This window comes from Ranitomeya imitator, chromosome 5, assembly GCF_032444005.1.
Source record: "Ranitomeya imitator isolate aRanImi1 chromosome 5, aRanImi1.pri, whole genome shotgun sequence".
NCBI lineage: Eukaryota > Metazoa > Chordata > Amphibia > Anura > Dendrobatidae > Ranitomeya > Ranitomeya imitator.
In genome coordinates this window covers 308,127,269-308,144,400 of record NC_091286.1, presented here as the reverse complement: position 1 = coordinate 308,144,400, position 17,132 = coordinate 308,127,269, and positions in this window count along the sequence as shown.

The following is a 17,132-nucleotide window of genomic DNA, read 5'->3' as shown; positions in this document are numbered from 1 at the left end:
TGATATGCACTGCGCATGCCCATGGATCCAAGGCCCGCAGTGGGATTACGTTAGACGAGACTGCGAGGTGGGATCTGGAGCAGCGTGGACGCACAGGCACTGACAGCCTGACACCAAATTATGTCAGAAGACAGGCAGCGCTAATTGGGCATGGCCAAGGGCTAACAGAACAGCGCAGGCTCTGTGACAGCTTAAAACAACGCTGAGGAGGCAGCGCACGGCACCAAGGGGATAGGAATGACAGCTGTGCTGTGTCCCATTACGAAGGAAATTTGCACCTCCAGGACGGTTGAACGGTATAAGGGGACACATTTTTAGTGTTTACTTCAGTGTTTGCAAGGAGCATAATTAAAAGAGCAACCTTTTCCTTTTGCATCCTTAGTGCTGCACAAGATGGCTCTTTCAGCTACAAACGTCTTGGGGGGGTTAAAGGTTCCCTTTCAACTTGCTCCAATCAGGCTTCGGCCTACACTCTGTTCCTCTGCTCCTCCTGCTGACCCTGGGCTCTAACACCGCCAGTTGGTGCCTGGAAGTGCTGTGTGCACAGTTAACAGTCGCTCCTCTGTTATTGGGGTTCAGTAACGTCAGCTGATCCCCAGCTGTGTGTGCGGCAATACCTCCAATCTGCTCCTCCTGCTGTCCCTGGGCTCCAACACCGCCAGTTGGTGCCTGGAAGTGCTGTGTGCACAGTTAACAGTCGCTCCTCTGTTATTGGGGTTCAGTAACCTCAGCTGATCCCCAGCTGTGTGTGCGGCAATACCTCCAATCTGCTCCTCCTGCTGTCCCTGGGCTCTAACACCGCCAGTTGGTGCCTGGAAGTGCTGTCTGCACAGTCAACAGTCGCTCCTCTGTTATTGGGGTTCAGTAACGTCAGCTGATCCCCAGCTGTGTATCCGGCAACGTGTCATGCGACCGCCACGCTGGCACACCTAAAATGTAAGGGGACCTGTCCCCCCCCCCCTAGGCGTTTGTTACTGAAAGAGCCACCATGTGCAGCACTAATACTGCACAAGGGAAAGGTCGCTCTTGAAATTATGCTCCTTGCAAACGCTGAACTACACACTCATGTAATGTGTTCCCTCACACCGTCCAACCGTCCCGGAGGTTGGACTTTCCTTTGTAATGTGACGCAGCACAGCCGTCATTGCTACCCCCTTGCCACCATGCGCTGGCTCCTTAGCGTTGTTTGATTCCGTCATGGACCCTGCGCTGTTATGTTATCCCTTGGCCATGCACAGTTTGCGCTGCCCGTCCTCTGACATCATTTGTTGTCGTCCTGGCTGCGCCTGTGCGTCCACGCTGCCCGAAATCCCACCTCGCAGTGTCGTCTAATGTGATCCCACAGTGGGCCTGGTATCCATGGTCATGCGCAGTGCATATACTAGCCTCTCACTCCCCTTCTTCACGCTTCTTCAGACTAGGCGGCGTCAGCTGATCCCTAATAGCATGCCACGGCCGTGACGCCGCACAGTCTGAAGAAGCAGGAAGGAGGTGAGTGAGAGGCGATGATATGCACTGTGCATGCCCATGGATCCCTGGCCCGCAGTGGGACTACATTAGATGACACTGCAAGGTTGGATCTCGGGCAGCTTGGACGCACAGGCACTGCCAGCCTGACACCTACATGATGTCAGAAGACGGGCACCGCTAAATGTGCATGGCCAAGGGATAACATTACAGCGCGGGCTCCGTGACAGAACCAAACAACGTTGAGGAGGTGACGCACGGCACCAAGGGGGTTGGAATGACGGCTTTACTGTGTCACATTACAAAGGAAAGTCCCACTTCCGGGACGGTTTGACAGTGTGAGGGGACACATTATATGAGTGTGTACTTCAGCGTTTGCAAGGAGCATAATTTTCGGAGCCACCATTTTTCATGTGCAGTATTACTGCTGTACAAGATGGCTCTTTCAGCAACAAATGCCTGGGGGGGGTTAAAGGTTCCCTTTCAACTTGTTCCACTGCAGGCTTCGGCCTACACTCTGCTCCTCTTTGATTCCCTGGGTTTCAACACTGTCAGTTGCCACCTGGAAGTGTTGTCTACACAGAAAAAACACTAGGTGATGTGTCAGTGGGTTTCAGCACCGCCAGCTGTTCCCCTGCTGTGTAGTCGACAACGTGTCCAGCACAAGCCACGCTGGCACAACAGAACAAAAGCTGCCACCAGTGCAGGCTTCGGCCTACACTCTGCTCCTCTCCTCCTCCTGCTGACCCTGGGCTCTAACACCGCCAGTTTTTGCCCGGACGTGCTAGCTGCACAGAGAAAAACACCAGTCAATGTGTTAGTGGGGTTCAGCACCGCCAGCTGTTCCCCTGCTGTGTAGCCTGCATCGTGTCCAGCACAAGCCACGCTGGCACAACTGACCAAAAGCTGCCACCAGTGCTGGCTTCGGCCTACACTCTGCTCCTCTCCTCCTCCTGCTGACCCTGGGCTCTGACAACGCTAGTTTTTGCCCGGAATTGCTAGCTGCACAGAGAAAAACACCAGCCAATGTGTTAGTGGGGTTCAGCACCGCCAGCTGTTCCCCTGCTGTGTAGCCGGCAACGTGACCTGCAAACGCCACGCAGGCACAACAGAACAAAAGCTGCCACCAGTGCAGGCTTCGGCCTACACTCTGCTCCTCTCCTCCTCCTGCTGACCCTGGGCTCTAACACCGCTAGTTTTTGCCCGGAAATGCGAGCTTCACAGAGAAAAACACCAGCCAATGTGTTAGTGGGGTTCAGCACTGCCAGCTGTTCCCCTGCTGTGTAGCCGGCATCGTGTCCAGCACAAGCCACGCTGGCACAACCGACCAAAAGCTGCCACCAGTGCAGGCTTCGGCCTACACTTTGCTCCTCTCCTCCTCCTACTGACCCTGGGCTCTAACACAGCTAGTTTTTGCCCGGAATTGCTAGCTGCACAGAGAAAAACACCAGCCAATGTGTTAGTGGGGTTCAGCACAGCCAGCTGTTCCCCTGCTGTGTAGCCGGCAACGTGACCTGCAAACGCCACGCAGGCACATGAACTGAAATTGAAGTGAGCCTGCCCCCCACCCCCAGGTGTTTCTATGTATAACAGCCACCTTGTACAGCAGTACTGCTGCATTTTTACAAGGTGGCTGACTTTTTCTCCTTGCCCACGTGGAACTCAACACGTAAAAAATGTGTCTCATTAGAGACCATTACAATGTCCCTGAGGTGTGACTTTCCTTTTTAATGACACGCAGCACCCCCATTGTTAGCGCTGCCCGTCTTCAGACATCATTGGTTGGCTGGCTGTGCCTGTGCGTCCGCCCTGCCCGACACAACGCCCCTCGTTGTCTCATATATTTTGACTGCGAGGGTGTGATTGATGGGCACGAGCAGTGCATATGTTCGCCTGTCTTCACTCCCCTCCTTCCGCCTTCTTCAGACTGTGCGGCCTCATGGCCGTGGCAGGCAATAAGGGATCAGCTGAGGCCGCCCAGTCTGAAGCAGGTGTAAGGACATGTGTGAGCGGCGAACATATTTACTGCACAAGGCCACGAATCCCAGCACCGCAGTGTGACTTTATGGAAAGGCACTGTGGGTCTGGGATTTATGGCCATCGTTAACCGCACCGGCCAACATGAAATGAGGTCATAAGACGGCCTGCACTAACAGGGTATTGCCAAGGGATAACACAAGAGCGCACTCTCCTGTACTGCAAATAACAACGGTAAGGAGTCTGCGCCCAGCACCAAGGTGTAAATTTTGACACCTGTGCTGCGTCTTCTTCAAAAGAAAAGTCACGCCTCCACTACTGTTTGACAGTATAAAGGGCTAAATAGTGTACGTGTTTTATTCAGCGTGTGCAAGGAGCAAAATGAAGAGAGCAACCTTAGACTTGTGCAGCATTAATGCTGTTCAAGGTGTTGCTCTTGTACCTTGCAACACCTGAGGGGGGGTTAGAGGTTTCCTTTGAAATTGGTTCAACTAGGCTTCGGCCTACACTCTGCTCCTCTCCTCCTCCTGCTGACCCTGGGTTCTAACACCGCCAGTTTTTGCCCGGACGTGCTAGCTGCACAGAGAAAAACACCAGTCAATGTGTTAGTGGGGTTCAGCACCGCCAGCTGTTCCCCAGCTGTGTAGCCGGCAACGTGACCTGCAAACACCACGCAGGCACAACAGAGCAAAAGCTGCCACCAGTGCAGGCTTCGGCCTACACTCTGCTCCTCTCCTCCTCCTGCTGACCCTGGGCTCTAACACCGCTAGTTTTTGCCCGGAAATGCGAGCTTCACAGAGAAAAACACCAGCCAATGTGTTAGTGGGGTTCAGCACTGCCAGCTGTTCCCCTGCTGTGTAGCCGGCATCGTGTCCAGCACAAGCCACGCTGGCACAACCGACCAAAAGCTGCCACCAGTGCAGGCTTCGGCCTACACTTTGCTCCTCTCCTCCTCCTACTGACCCTGGGCTCTAACACAGCTAGTTTTAGCCTGGAAGTGCTAGCTGCACAGAGAAAAACACCAGCCAATGTGTTTGTTGGGTTCAGCACCGCCAGCTGTCCCCCTGCTGTGTAGCTGGCAACGTGTCCTGCAAACGCCACGCAGGCACATGAACTGAAATTGAAGAAAGCCTGCCCCCCACCCCCAGGTGTTTCTATGTATAACAGCCACCTTGTACAGCAGTACTGCTGCATTTGTACAAGGTGGCTGACTTTTTCTCCTTGCCCACGTGGAACTCAACACGTACAAAATGTGTCTCATTGAGACCATTCAACTGTCCCTGAGGTGTGACTTTCCTTTCTAATGATACGCAGCACCACCCTTGGTAGCGCTGCCCGTCTTGTGACATCATTGGTTGGCTGCCTGTGCCTGTGCGTCCGCCCTGCCCAACACAATGCCCCTCGTTGTCTCATATTTTGGCTGCGAGGGTGTTATTGATGGGCATGTGCAGTGCATATGTTCGCCTGTCTTAACTCATCTCCTTCCGCCTTCTTCAGACTGTGCGGCCTCCTGGCCGCGGCATGCGAAAAGGGATCAGCAGAGGCCGCCCAGTCTGAAGCAGGTGTAAGGACGTGTGTGAGCGTCAAAAATATTTACTGCTCAAGGCCACGAATCCCAGCACCGCAGTGTGACTTTATGAAAAGGCAGTGTGGGTCTGGGATATATGGCCATCGTTAACCGCAGCGGCCAACATGAAATGAGGTCATAAGACGGGCAGCGCTAACAGGGCATTGCCAAGGGATAACACAAGAGCGCAGACTCCTGTACAGCAAAAAACAACGCTCAGGAAGCTGCGCCAAGCACAAAGACGTTATTTGGGACACCTATGCTGCGTCTCCTTAAAAATACAAGTCACGCCTCAACTACAGTTTGACTGTAGAATGGGCTAAATTGTGTACGTGTTGCATTCAGCGTGTGCAAGTAGACAAATTAATAGAGCAACCTTTTCTTGTGCAGCATTAATGCTGCACAAGGTGTGGCTCTTGTACTTTGTAACACCTGAGGGGGGGTTAAAGGTTACCTTTGAAATTGGTTCAACTAGGCTTCGGCCTACACTCTGCTCCTCTCCTCCTCCTGCTGACCCTGGGCTGTAACAACGCTAGTTTTTGCCCGGAAGTGCTAGCTGCACAGAGAAAAACACCAGCCAATGTGTTAGTGGGGTTCAGCACCGCCTGCTGTTCCCCCACTGTGTAGCCGGCAAAGTGTCCTGCAAACGCAACGCAGACACAAAGCTGACTCCAGTGCAGGCTTTGGCCTACACTCTGCTCCCCCTGCTTACCCTTTGCTCCAACACCGCTAGTTGGGGCTGTAGGAAGACAATGTTTGATAGGCAAAGCATCCGGGTTCCAGCACCGCAAGCTGGTTCTCGGCAGTGTTTTTGTCACAGGTACTCCCTCGTGCCAAGCCTGGTTTCAGCACCGTCAGCTGTTTCCGGGTTGTGTCAAGCTCACTGAGACGCCTATGCTTGCCCCGTCGTGGTGCGGTCGGGTTAGCCAACTCCAGGGTGCCTTCAGTTTAGGAGCTTCCTATGTGGGCTGCGTGAACTGGTAGTCAAGGCTGGTTCTGTAGTGCCAGTAGGCCCAGCTCCCCCTGTAGGACTGTTGGGGTTCGGTAACTGCGGCTGCCTCGCGGCCTAGCTGTTCTCTCCTCTCCTGTGGACCTTCGGGTCCACCACCTGGTTCCAGCACCGTCAGCTGGTTCCGGGCCGAGCCTTTGGCTTAGGTGCCTCCTCCTGGGTATCCGAGTTCCGCCAACGCCAGGCGGTCCTTGGTAGTGTTTTTAAGCGCGGGCACCTACAGCTTAGTAACCGGGTTCCAGCACCGTCAGCTGGTCCTCGGTGCCATTGGCTCTTGCACACTGGGGCAACGCTGTTCTCTCCTCTCCTGTGGGCCTTCGGGTCCACCACCTGGTTCCAGCACCGTCAGCTGGTTCTCGGCAGTGTCTTTTGCTCTTGTACCTTCTGCTCCCCATCCTGGTTCCAGTACCGTCAGCTGGTTCCGGGCAGAGCCTTTGGCTTAGGTGCCTCCTTCTGGGTATCCAAGTTCCACCAACGTCAGGTGGTCCTTGGTAGTGCTTTCAGGCATGGGTACCTCCTGCTTAGTAACCGGGTTCCAGTAACGTCAGCTGGTCCTCGGTAGTTCCATTGGCTCTTGGACCTTCGGCTACCCACCCGGGTTCCAGTACCGTCAGCTGGTTCTCGGCAGTGTCTTTTGCTCTTGTACCTTCTGCTTCCCATCCTGGTTCCAGTAATGTCAGCTGGTTCCGGGCAGAGCCTTTGGCTTAGGTGCCTCCTTCTGGGTATCCGAGTTCCGCCAACGTCAGGCGGTCCTTGGTAGTGCTTTTTAGCACGGGTACCTCCTGCTTAGTAACCGGGTTCCAGTAACGTCAGCTGGTCCTCGGTAGTTCCATAGGCTCTTGAACCTTCGGGTAGCCATCCGAGTTCCAGTTCCTTCAGCTGGTTCTTGGCATTTTCTCAGCCTTCTTGTACCTTCTGCTACATTTCCAAGTTGAAGACCCTAAAGTCGACGACCCGGAAGACCACCCCGATGACGACGACGACGACCCGGAAGACCACCCCGATGACGGCGACGACGACGGCGGAGACGACGACGGCGGAGACGACGACGGCGGAGACGACGACGGCTGAGACGACGACGGCGGAGATGACGACACTGGAGACGACGACCCTGGAGATGACGACATGGAAGACCGAGAAGCAGAAGAACAAGAGGCTGCAGAACAATGAGCAGAAGAACATTAAGCATAAGACTTAATATCAGAGCAAAAGATATTATCTAAATTATATGCAGAAGAAGACTAAGCAGTGTATGGGGGTGAGTCCGTTCCTCCTCGTGGTGCCCCTGGATAAAGCCTGATGCTGCAGGCCAAACTGAACGCGGACAAATGTAACTTTTGTGACTGGCAGAACGGAAGGTGTAATCTTCAAACTTTTATAGATAACAACTACGGGAATGCCTCTGTCACAAATGAGAATATGATGAAGAAGTAGAATAGGAAGAATAATAACAGTGGAATAAAAAGAATATGTAGAATAGGAAGAATAATAATAGTTGAATAAAATGAATATGAAGAATGTAATCAAAAAAAAAAAAAAAAGGTAAAGGATGAAGAAGAAGATGAATAAGGTGAAGAAGAAGTTGATGTCAAAGATGCTGATGATGATGATGAAGATGAAAGTGTGGGAAAAGTAAAAAAAAAAAGAAAAAAAAGAAGGGGAAGGGCGTGGAATAGTGAAACATCAATATCTGACAAAATAAAAAAAAAAAAATTACATAGTCAATATCTTTGTCACTCCGAACGTCTTAAAACAAAAAAAAAAAAACATGCTATTCTATTTGATTGGGATAAACCTCTATGACTTTAATGTCTCCGCCACCTCCCCAAATACATCCGGCATTATTCTTAGTTGTTTTCCTTCATGTAGAATGAACCTACAAGGCAAGAAAGGGTTTATTTTAATTCCGATATTTTGGTCCCATTGACTTGCATTGGGATCGGGTATCGGTATCGGCGATATCCGATATTTTTTGAATATCGGCCGATCCTATCCGATACCGATACTTTCCAATATTGGAAGGTATCGCTCAACACTAGTTGCTACGTCACAAAAAGCAACGATATCGTTAAAGATATCGTTTAGTGTGACGGTACCTTTAGAATACTAACCCTCAGCTGTCTACTTTAGCAAGGCTGGTTGTAAAAAATAGGGGGCACCCCATATTGTTTTTTAAAATTATTTATTTAAATAATTGAAAAAAACAGCGTGGGTGTTAGGGGTCGAGTTCCCGCTTCTGTACAGGGGGAATCTCGGGCCATTTCTGCTGCGGTCTCCCATTCTTCTCCTGCCACAGTGGAACCTGCTCAGCGGAGACGTCGGTCCTTGCGTCTGGCTCAGTCTCACTCTGTGCTTAGGCTTGCTGTTGCTTTTCCAGCTTTTGCCATTAAAGCCAGTGCTGGGCGGCAGCGAGCAGACGCTTTTGGGACTAAGTCCTGCTTTTTCCCTTCTGAGCATGCCCAGGGTAAGATCTCCTGTTGGAGATCGAGGGTCACATGCTCAGATGGTGGTTCCCATTGGTCCTCCTGGAAGGTCCTGAAAGGGCTAACTTCTGCTGCCCATTGGTCCTTTATTGGAAGGTCCTGAACGTACTGCAGCTATATAAGCTTCGCATGACCGCACGGTCATGCGCTAGTGTAAATTTGTATACGTGTGTTTGTTGTGAGTGCAAGTCGTTCATTAAATACCCCTACCCTATTTTATGACTGTTCGCGTAAGGAGTATGGCTGCTACCTAGCGCCCGACTAATCACTCAACGTGTTACACATGGATCAGCGTCTATTGCTCCGCCAGTGCAGCGCCACGCGCCAGTAGTGCGCTTCCTAACCCACGTCCGGATATTTAGTGGTGTCTGCCAGTACGGCACAGTTTGCACTTTGTTGCTCTTACTATGCCTAACACACCCAGTTGCGGTGTGGTGCGCAAGTAGTCTGTACGGACTTCAACCCTGAATCTTGGGATTGAGTTCGCTGACTCCTTGCTTGCACTCATTAGTGCGGTATTGCGGACCTGTGGCTTTACAGGGTTCGCTTCCACCGCTATATAGCGCTGCCATTTACTAGCAGCAGGTTTTTCACCTGCACGGTGGACCCCAGACTGTGAATGCACCAATATTATTTAATCTTATACTTGGTGCGTTCCGCCAGTCCTAACAGAACACTAGCGCCAGGGTCTGGCTAGTAAATGGCAGACGATCAGCGTTTACAGCGGTACATCCAGCAGCTGGAGGGGAGGTTGGCGGCTCTAGAGCGTTCAATCTCAGCTGTGAATGTCACTGCTGTCGCTGTTCAGGCTGCAAGTGTAGCCGCAGCCAGTTTGTCCGCTGCCACCCCTGCTCCGACTATATCCCGTCTCCCGCTTCCTGACAAGTTTGCTGGTCACAGTAAATAATGTCGCGGATTCGTAAGCCAGTTCTCCATACACCTCGAGCTCCTGGCGGCGCGTTTCCCTACGGAACAGGCGAAAGTGGGATTTATTTTATCTCTCTTGTCGGGCAGGGCGTTGGAGTGCCACTCCAATGCCACTTTGGGAGCGTGATGATTATGTGGTACAGAGTGCTGCTCTCTTTCTGGACGCCCTGAAGTAGGTCTTTTTGGGACCCCGTATTACCCACGATACCGCGCTCCTGTTATTGACAATTACTCAAGGCTCGTCCATGGTCATCCAGTTTGCCGTCCAGTTCCGGACTCTAGCCTCAGAGTTAGAGTGGTCGGATAAAGTTCTAATTCCGGTGTTCTGGAAGGGACTGGCAGACCACGTGAAGGACGCCTTGGCCACCAGGGAGATACCCACCACACTGGAGGAGCTTATTTCTCTATCTACCCGCATTGACCTCCGTTTTCACGAGCGGAGGTTAGAGCGGACCCAGTGTAGGCAGAGGTTTAGACTGGCTCCCACCTTCGCCAGACCTCTTGAATCTTCTGTTCTGACGTCGGACTCCCATGAGGCCATGGAGGTTTCTCGAGCGGGACCTAAGTCTCAGGCCGCTCGAGTACCCATGGTTTGTAAAAATTGTCACCAACTATGACATTACACTAATAAATGTCCACGGCAGTCGGGAAAACAATCGCGTCTAGTAACCATAGGGGGAGGTTCACTAGACACAGCGGCATTTTCCTCCAAACTGTCCTTTAAAGTAAAGGGACAATCCTGTTAGCGTGGAGGAGCCTAAAAGTCGAGCTTTGTGTGGATTCAGGAGCAAATGGAAATTTCATGTCCTCTGCTTTTGCTCTGCGCCACGCTGTACCACTTGTTATGCTCGCCAAACCTGTAACTGTTAGAGTTGTAAATGGGTCGACACTTCCACAGCAAATCACACACCAGACAGTTCCATTCTCGTTGTTCATGTCCCCTTCCCACCAGGAGATTATTTCCCTACTTGTCCTTCCCGAGGGAATGGATGAGATTTTACTGGGAATATCCTGGCTCCGTTTCCACTACCCACATATTGAGTAGTCCTCAGGGAGAATATTGGGTTGGAGTGAGTCTTGCATGGGCAGGTGTGTGAGTGAGTGTGTACAGGTTTCTACTACCGAGATACCCGCAGACCTTTCTTCTCTTTCCAAGTGTTACTGGGGTTATGGAGATGTATTCTCTACTGCCTCATTTCCCCTACGACTGTCCTATTGATCTCTTGCCTGGAGCGGAACCTCCCCGGGGAAGGGTATATCCCCTCTCTCTCCCTGAGACGGAGGCTATGTCTCAATACATTCAGGAGAATTTGGCAAGGGGGTTCATTAGGAAGTCAGTGTCTCCTGCAGAGGTGGGATTCTTCTTCGTACAGAAGTAGAACGGGGAATTACGTCCTTGCATTGATTACAGGGGTCTTAATGCCATCACCATTAAAAATAAGTACCCATGTAATGTATTGTACACAGTCTGTTAAGAGTCTTGTGCTTGGGTGCGAGGAAGACACAGGAGACAGAGGTTTAGTTATAACTTGCTTGTATTACTGCATACAAGTATGTCCCAGGGAAGAAGGCTTCGCACAATTGCAGGTAGACAGGCAGGAGACATGGCAGGTCGGAGTAAACATTAAGTTCAACATAAATCACAAACTGGTTCCAAGTCTCTCTCTGTTACTTCCCTTGCAAATGTAGATTAGCATGCTGCAGAGTTCCAGTGTCCACAAGTGTCCCAGAGATCCTCAGTAGGAGATGGAGAGTCCATGGCTTCCAGGAGCAGGTAACAGGCTGACTGCAGACATGATTCAGAAGCACTGATTGCACAGCTGAGGCTGCTTAAAAAGGCAAGAGGCTGAGAACAGGGTGGAAACACAAAAGCTAGAAACTCCATACTGACTCAGGGCAAAGTAGCTGCAGCAGGACAAAGCAAAATGGCCGACATAAAAACCAGGTTACAATAACAGAAAATCACAGCAGATATAACAAAGAGACCGAGAACCTTACATTATTCCCCTCTTAGGGACAGCCTCTGGATGACCTCAGACCAGGCTTGTCTGGTTACCTCTGATGGAACTGGGGAGTAAGCGAGGAACATTAATGTTATCAACCGGTTCCCATGAGTTGTCCTCAACTGGTAACCCTGCCATTTAATCAGGTATTGTAGCTGATTTCTATATAACCTTGAATCCAGAATCTTCTCCACCACAAATTCCTCCTGACCTTCAATCAGCACTGGATCAGGTTGATGAGAAGAACGTCCAGGAAACGTATTAGGTACTGCTGCCTTTAGTAGATAAACGTGAAAGACAGGATGAATTCTCATAGTTCTGGGCAGTTGAAGACGACAAGCAGCGGCACTTACAATCTTATTGATCATGTAGGGTCCAATGTACTTATGTCCCAATTTGGATGATGGGATTCTCAATTTAAGATTTTTAGTTGATAGCCAGACAGAGTCTCCTACCTTGAAGGTTGGTGCGGGTTTACAAAATTTATCTGCTGCTCTCTTATACCTTTCCTGAGCCAATTCCAGATTTTCCTTTAGAAGAACAATATTCTGTTGTAAAGACGTGATTCTTTCAGCCACAGCTGGCAAGGGCGTATCTATGGGAAATTGGGGAAGAATGTTAGGATGATAACAAAGATTAGCGTAAAAAGGAGACTGTTTAGTGGAAGCGCTCTGAGAGTTATAAGAGAACTCGGCCAGTGGAAATAAATCCACCCAATCATCCTGTAGGTGGCAGATAAAGCAGCGAAGATACTGCTCCAGGGTCTGATTAGTCCGTTTTGTTTGTACATTTGTCTGGGGATGAAAAGCAGAAGAAAGGTTTATTTTAATGTCCAATGCGGCACAGAAATTCTGCCAAAACCTTCAAGTGAATTGCACCCCTCGATCAGAAATGACCTCATCCGGTACCTCATGCAAGCGAAACACATTTTGAATCATTAAATCTGATGTCTGTTTAGCAGTGGGTAAGCCGACGCAGGGAATAAAATGAGCCGCCTTTGTTAACCGATCTACTACCACTAAAATGGTGTTTTTCCCTTGAGAGGTTGGTAACTCCACAATGAAATTCATGGAAATGGATCCCCATGGATGGGAAGGGGTGGGTAGGGGTTGCAATAGACCTGTTGGCGAGGAACGTGGTGTCTTGCATCTCACACAAACTTCACATGAAGTGACATAGTTTAGAACGTCCTTTCTGCAAGTGGGCCACCAAAAGAAACGTGAAAGGAATTCCTGTGTCTTTAGAATTCCTCTATGCCCAGCTATCTTAGAATCGTGGATGAGTTGCATTACTCTTAATCTGACCGTTTCAGGAATATACAGGCGTTGCCCCTGAAACCACACACCACTCTTATAAACAAGGCTTATGTCTCTAGGAGGTTGTGCCAGCAAAGAATCCGAATGGTATGCGTCTTTGATGTCCTTAAGTAGGTCTTGATTAAGAATCACTCCCAGGAATCTAGAATCAGGAAGAATAGTCTTAGGAGGAGTAGATGGACGGGTCTCTGTTGAATGGATCCTAGAGAGTGCATCAGCCTTTCCATTGCGCGATCCTGGCCTGTAAGAGATTACAAAATCAAATTGGTTTAAGAAAAGATTCCAACGGGCCTGGCGAGGAGTCAGGCACTTAGCCGACCTTATAAATTCAAGGTTGCGGTGGTCAGTTAGGACGACTATTTGCTGTGCAGCACCCTGAAGAAGGTGTCTCCATTCCTTGAATGCGGCAATAATAGCTAGCAATTCTCTATTGCCTACATCATAGTTCCTCTCAGCCGCAGATAATCATTGGGAAAAGAAAGCACAGGGATGCAAGACACTCTTCTCACCTGTTCTCTGGGAGAGTATAGCTCCGATGGCACAGTCTGAGGCATCCACCTCTATTATAAAAGCAAGTTCAGGGTTGGGATGCACTAGGATAGCTGCTGTGGTAAATTTATCCTTCAGACTGGAAAATGGTTCTTGGGCTTGAGGGGTCCAAGTGAAGCTAACCTCTTTCCAGGTAAGTTGTGTGATAGGTTTCACCTCAGAAAATTTTCTAATAAAACACCTGTAGAAATTGGCAAACCCGATGAAGCGCTGCACTTCCTTCACATTCCTGGGAACTGGCCAATTCTTGATGGCTTGGGTCTTGCTTCCATCCATACTAATTCCCTGTGTAGACATTACATACCCCAGAAATTGAATTTCGATCCATTGGAATTCACACTTCTCCAGTTTAATGTAAAGATGGTTCTGTCGTAGACGTTCTAAGACCATCCTCACTTGTCCATGATGTTCCTCTGTGGAGTTAGAAAAAATTAAAATGTCATCCAGATAAATCACCACGAATGTATCTAAGAGATCCCTGAAAATGTCATTCACTAAGTGTTGGAAAGTGGCTGGGGCGTTACACAGACCGAACGGCAGAACTAGATATTCAAAGTGTCCGTAGCGTGACCTGAATGCAGTCCTCCATTCATCCCCAGGTCTAATACGGACCAAATTATAGGCCCCTCGGAGATCCAGTTTAGAAAAAATCTTGGAATGCCGTACTCTCTCCAATAGCTCAGGGATCAATGGCAGTGGGTAACGGTTTCTAATAGTGACCTTATTGAGTTCCCGATAATCTATGCAGGGTCTAAGAGATCCATCTTTTTTCTTCACAAAGAAGATGGGTGCACCTGCAGGAGATGAAGAGTGGCGTATGAAGCCCTTGGCTAGATTTTCGTCAATATAGTCCTTCAACGCCTTTAGTTCGGGCCCTGCCAGAGGGTAGATCTTACCAAAGGGTATTCCTGCTCCGGGCAATAATTCAATTGGACAATCGTGTGGACGATGTGGGGGAAGCTGGTCAGCGTTCCTCTTGTCACATACATCCGCATACTCCTGGTGTATAGCTGGTAGTTCAGAGACTGACGTGGGTATCTTAGGAACCGAACAAGCTGAAACTTTGGGACCCATCTGTTTCTCTGGAACTGGCAGCTCCTTGGTCTCCCAGTTAATTGTAGGGTTTTGAGCCTGCAGCCATGGTAGCCCTAGAATAATGGGGAAGTGAGAAGAGATGAGCAAAAAAGACAGCCTCTCCTGATGATCCTTACCCATAAAGACCTTCAAAGGATCTGTTTCCTGATCCACTGGCCCAGAGGTTAGCAGGGAACCATACACAGTCTCCATCTGTAAAGGAGTAGCCTTCTTCACTGAGCGTATCCCATGTTTCTGGGCAAAGGAGATGTCCATAAAATTACCGCTTACCCCTGAGTCAATCATAGCAGAGCTAGACACCCAGACCGAGTCAACCCAGAGCTTGATGGAAAGAAAACAATGAGACTTGTTCTTCTTACAGCTCAGCTGGGACACTGCTGAGGAAACTTGAAAAACTGCGGCATTTACACAGTCATCAGAATCTGAAATAACGGAGTTTAAGTCTGAGAAATCAACGTCTATAGCTGCAGACCTTTCTGGAGCCTGAGGTTCGGACATGACTGATCTCCTTTCGCAACACTCACAGTGAATGACTGCTGAAGTAGTCTTACGAGAACGGCTGGGGCAGTTTATAATGAAGTGCCCTGACTTACCGCAATAGAAACATAGATTTTCTTTTAGGCGATATTCTTTGCGTGCATCACTAACCCGTCTCTGTAAAGAGTCCACCTGCATGGGTTCAGGTTCTGGTTCCCATGTGATCCTTCTCAAAGGTTCCCTAGCTGGGGAGGAAGGTAGGAAATGGTTAATGCGATTACTTTCAGACCATCTCTCCTGTCTGCGTTCAGTAAGACGGGCATCAATGCGGATGCAGTAGTTAATAAAGTCACCTAATGCATTGGGAGGGTTAGCACGAGCAATTTCATCCTTAATCATGGGAGACAACCCTTTCCGGAAGATAGATTTTTTGGCGGAACTGTCCCAAGTGGTATCGAGGGCCCATCTCTTGAAATCCAAGGCATATTCGGCTACTGAGCGCTTACCTTGGCGCAAATTCAACATGGCTGCTTCAGCTGTCGCACCTCGGTTAGGGTCATCAAACAGCTGCCCCATGGCTAAAACGAAAGCATCCAGATTATTCAAGCACTCATCTTCAGTCTCAATCAGGGGGTTTGTGTTGTGAAAGGTAATTCAGTACCACAATGGACATAGAAGTCAGAGCACATACAGTGACCTGACAATAACCCAAAAACATAGAACGAGCTCTGAGACATGGGAACTCTGCTGACCGCAATCCCTAATCCTCTCCAACACACTAGAGGCAGCCGTGGATTGCGCCTAACGCTCCCTATGCAACTCGGCACAGCCTGAGAAACTAGCTAACCTGAAGATAGAAAATAAGCCTACCTTGCCTCAGAGAAATACCCCAAAGGAAAAGGCAGCCCCCACATATAATGACTGTGAGTTAAGATGAAAAGACAAACGTAGAGATGAAATAGATTTAGCAAAGTGAGGCCCGACTTTCTGAACAGAGCGAGGATAGGAAAGGTAACTTTGCGGTCAACACAAAACCCTACAAAAACCACGCAAAGGGGGCAAAAAGACCCTCCGTACCGAACTAACGGCACGGAGGTACACCCTCTGCGTCCCACAGCTTCCAGCAAGCAGGAAAAAACAAATAGACAAGCTGGACAGAAAAAACAGCAAACAAAATAGCAAAGCCGAACTTAGCTATGCAGAGCAGCAGGCCACAGGAACGATCCAGGAGGAAACAGGTCCAATACTAGAACATTGACTGGAGGCCAGGATCAAAGCACTAGGTGGAGTTAAATAGAGCAGCACCTAACGACTTAACCACATCACCTGAGGAAGGAAACTCAGAAGCCGCAGCACCACTTTCCTCTACCAACGGAAGCTCACAGAGAGAATCAGCCGAAGTACCACTCGTGACCACAGCAGGGAGCTCTGCCACAGAATTCACAACAGTACCCCCTCCTTGAGGAGGGGTCACCGAACCCTCACCAGAGCCCCCAGGACGACCAGGATGAGCCACATGAAAGGCACGAACAAGATCGGGAGCATGGACATCAGAGGCAAAGACCCAGGAATTATCTTCCTGAGCATAACCCTTCCACTTAACCAAATACTGGAGTTTCCGTCTTGAAACACGAGAATCCAAAATCTTCTCCACAATATACTCCAACTCCCCCTCCACCAAAACCGGGGCAGGAGGATCAACAGATGGAACCATAGGTGCCACGTATCTCCGCAACAATGACCTATGGAATACGTTATGTATGGAAAAAGAATCTGGAAGGGTCAGACGAAAAGACACAGGATTAAGAACCTCACAAATCCTATACGGACCAATGAAATGAGGTTTAAACTTAGGAGAGGAAACCTTCACAGGAATATGACGAGAAGATAACCAAACCAAATCCCCAACACGAAGTCGGGGACCCACACAGCGTCTGCGATTAGCGAAACGTTGAGCCTTCTCCTGGGACAAGGTCAAATTGTCCACTACATGAGTCCAAATCTGCTGCAACCTGTCCACCACAGTATCCACACCAGGACAGTCCGAAGACTCAACCTGCCCTGAAGAGAAACGAGGATGGAACCCAGAGTTCCAGAAAAACGGCGAAACCAAGGTAGCCGAGCTGGCCCGATTATTAAGGGCGAACTCAGCCAAAGGCAAAAAGGACACCCAGTCATCCTGATCAGCAGAAACAAAGCATCTCAGATATGTTTCCAAGGTCTGATTGGTTCGTTCGGTCTGGCCATTAGTCTGAGGATGGA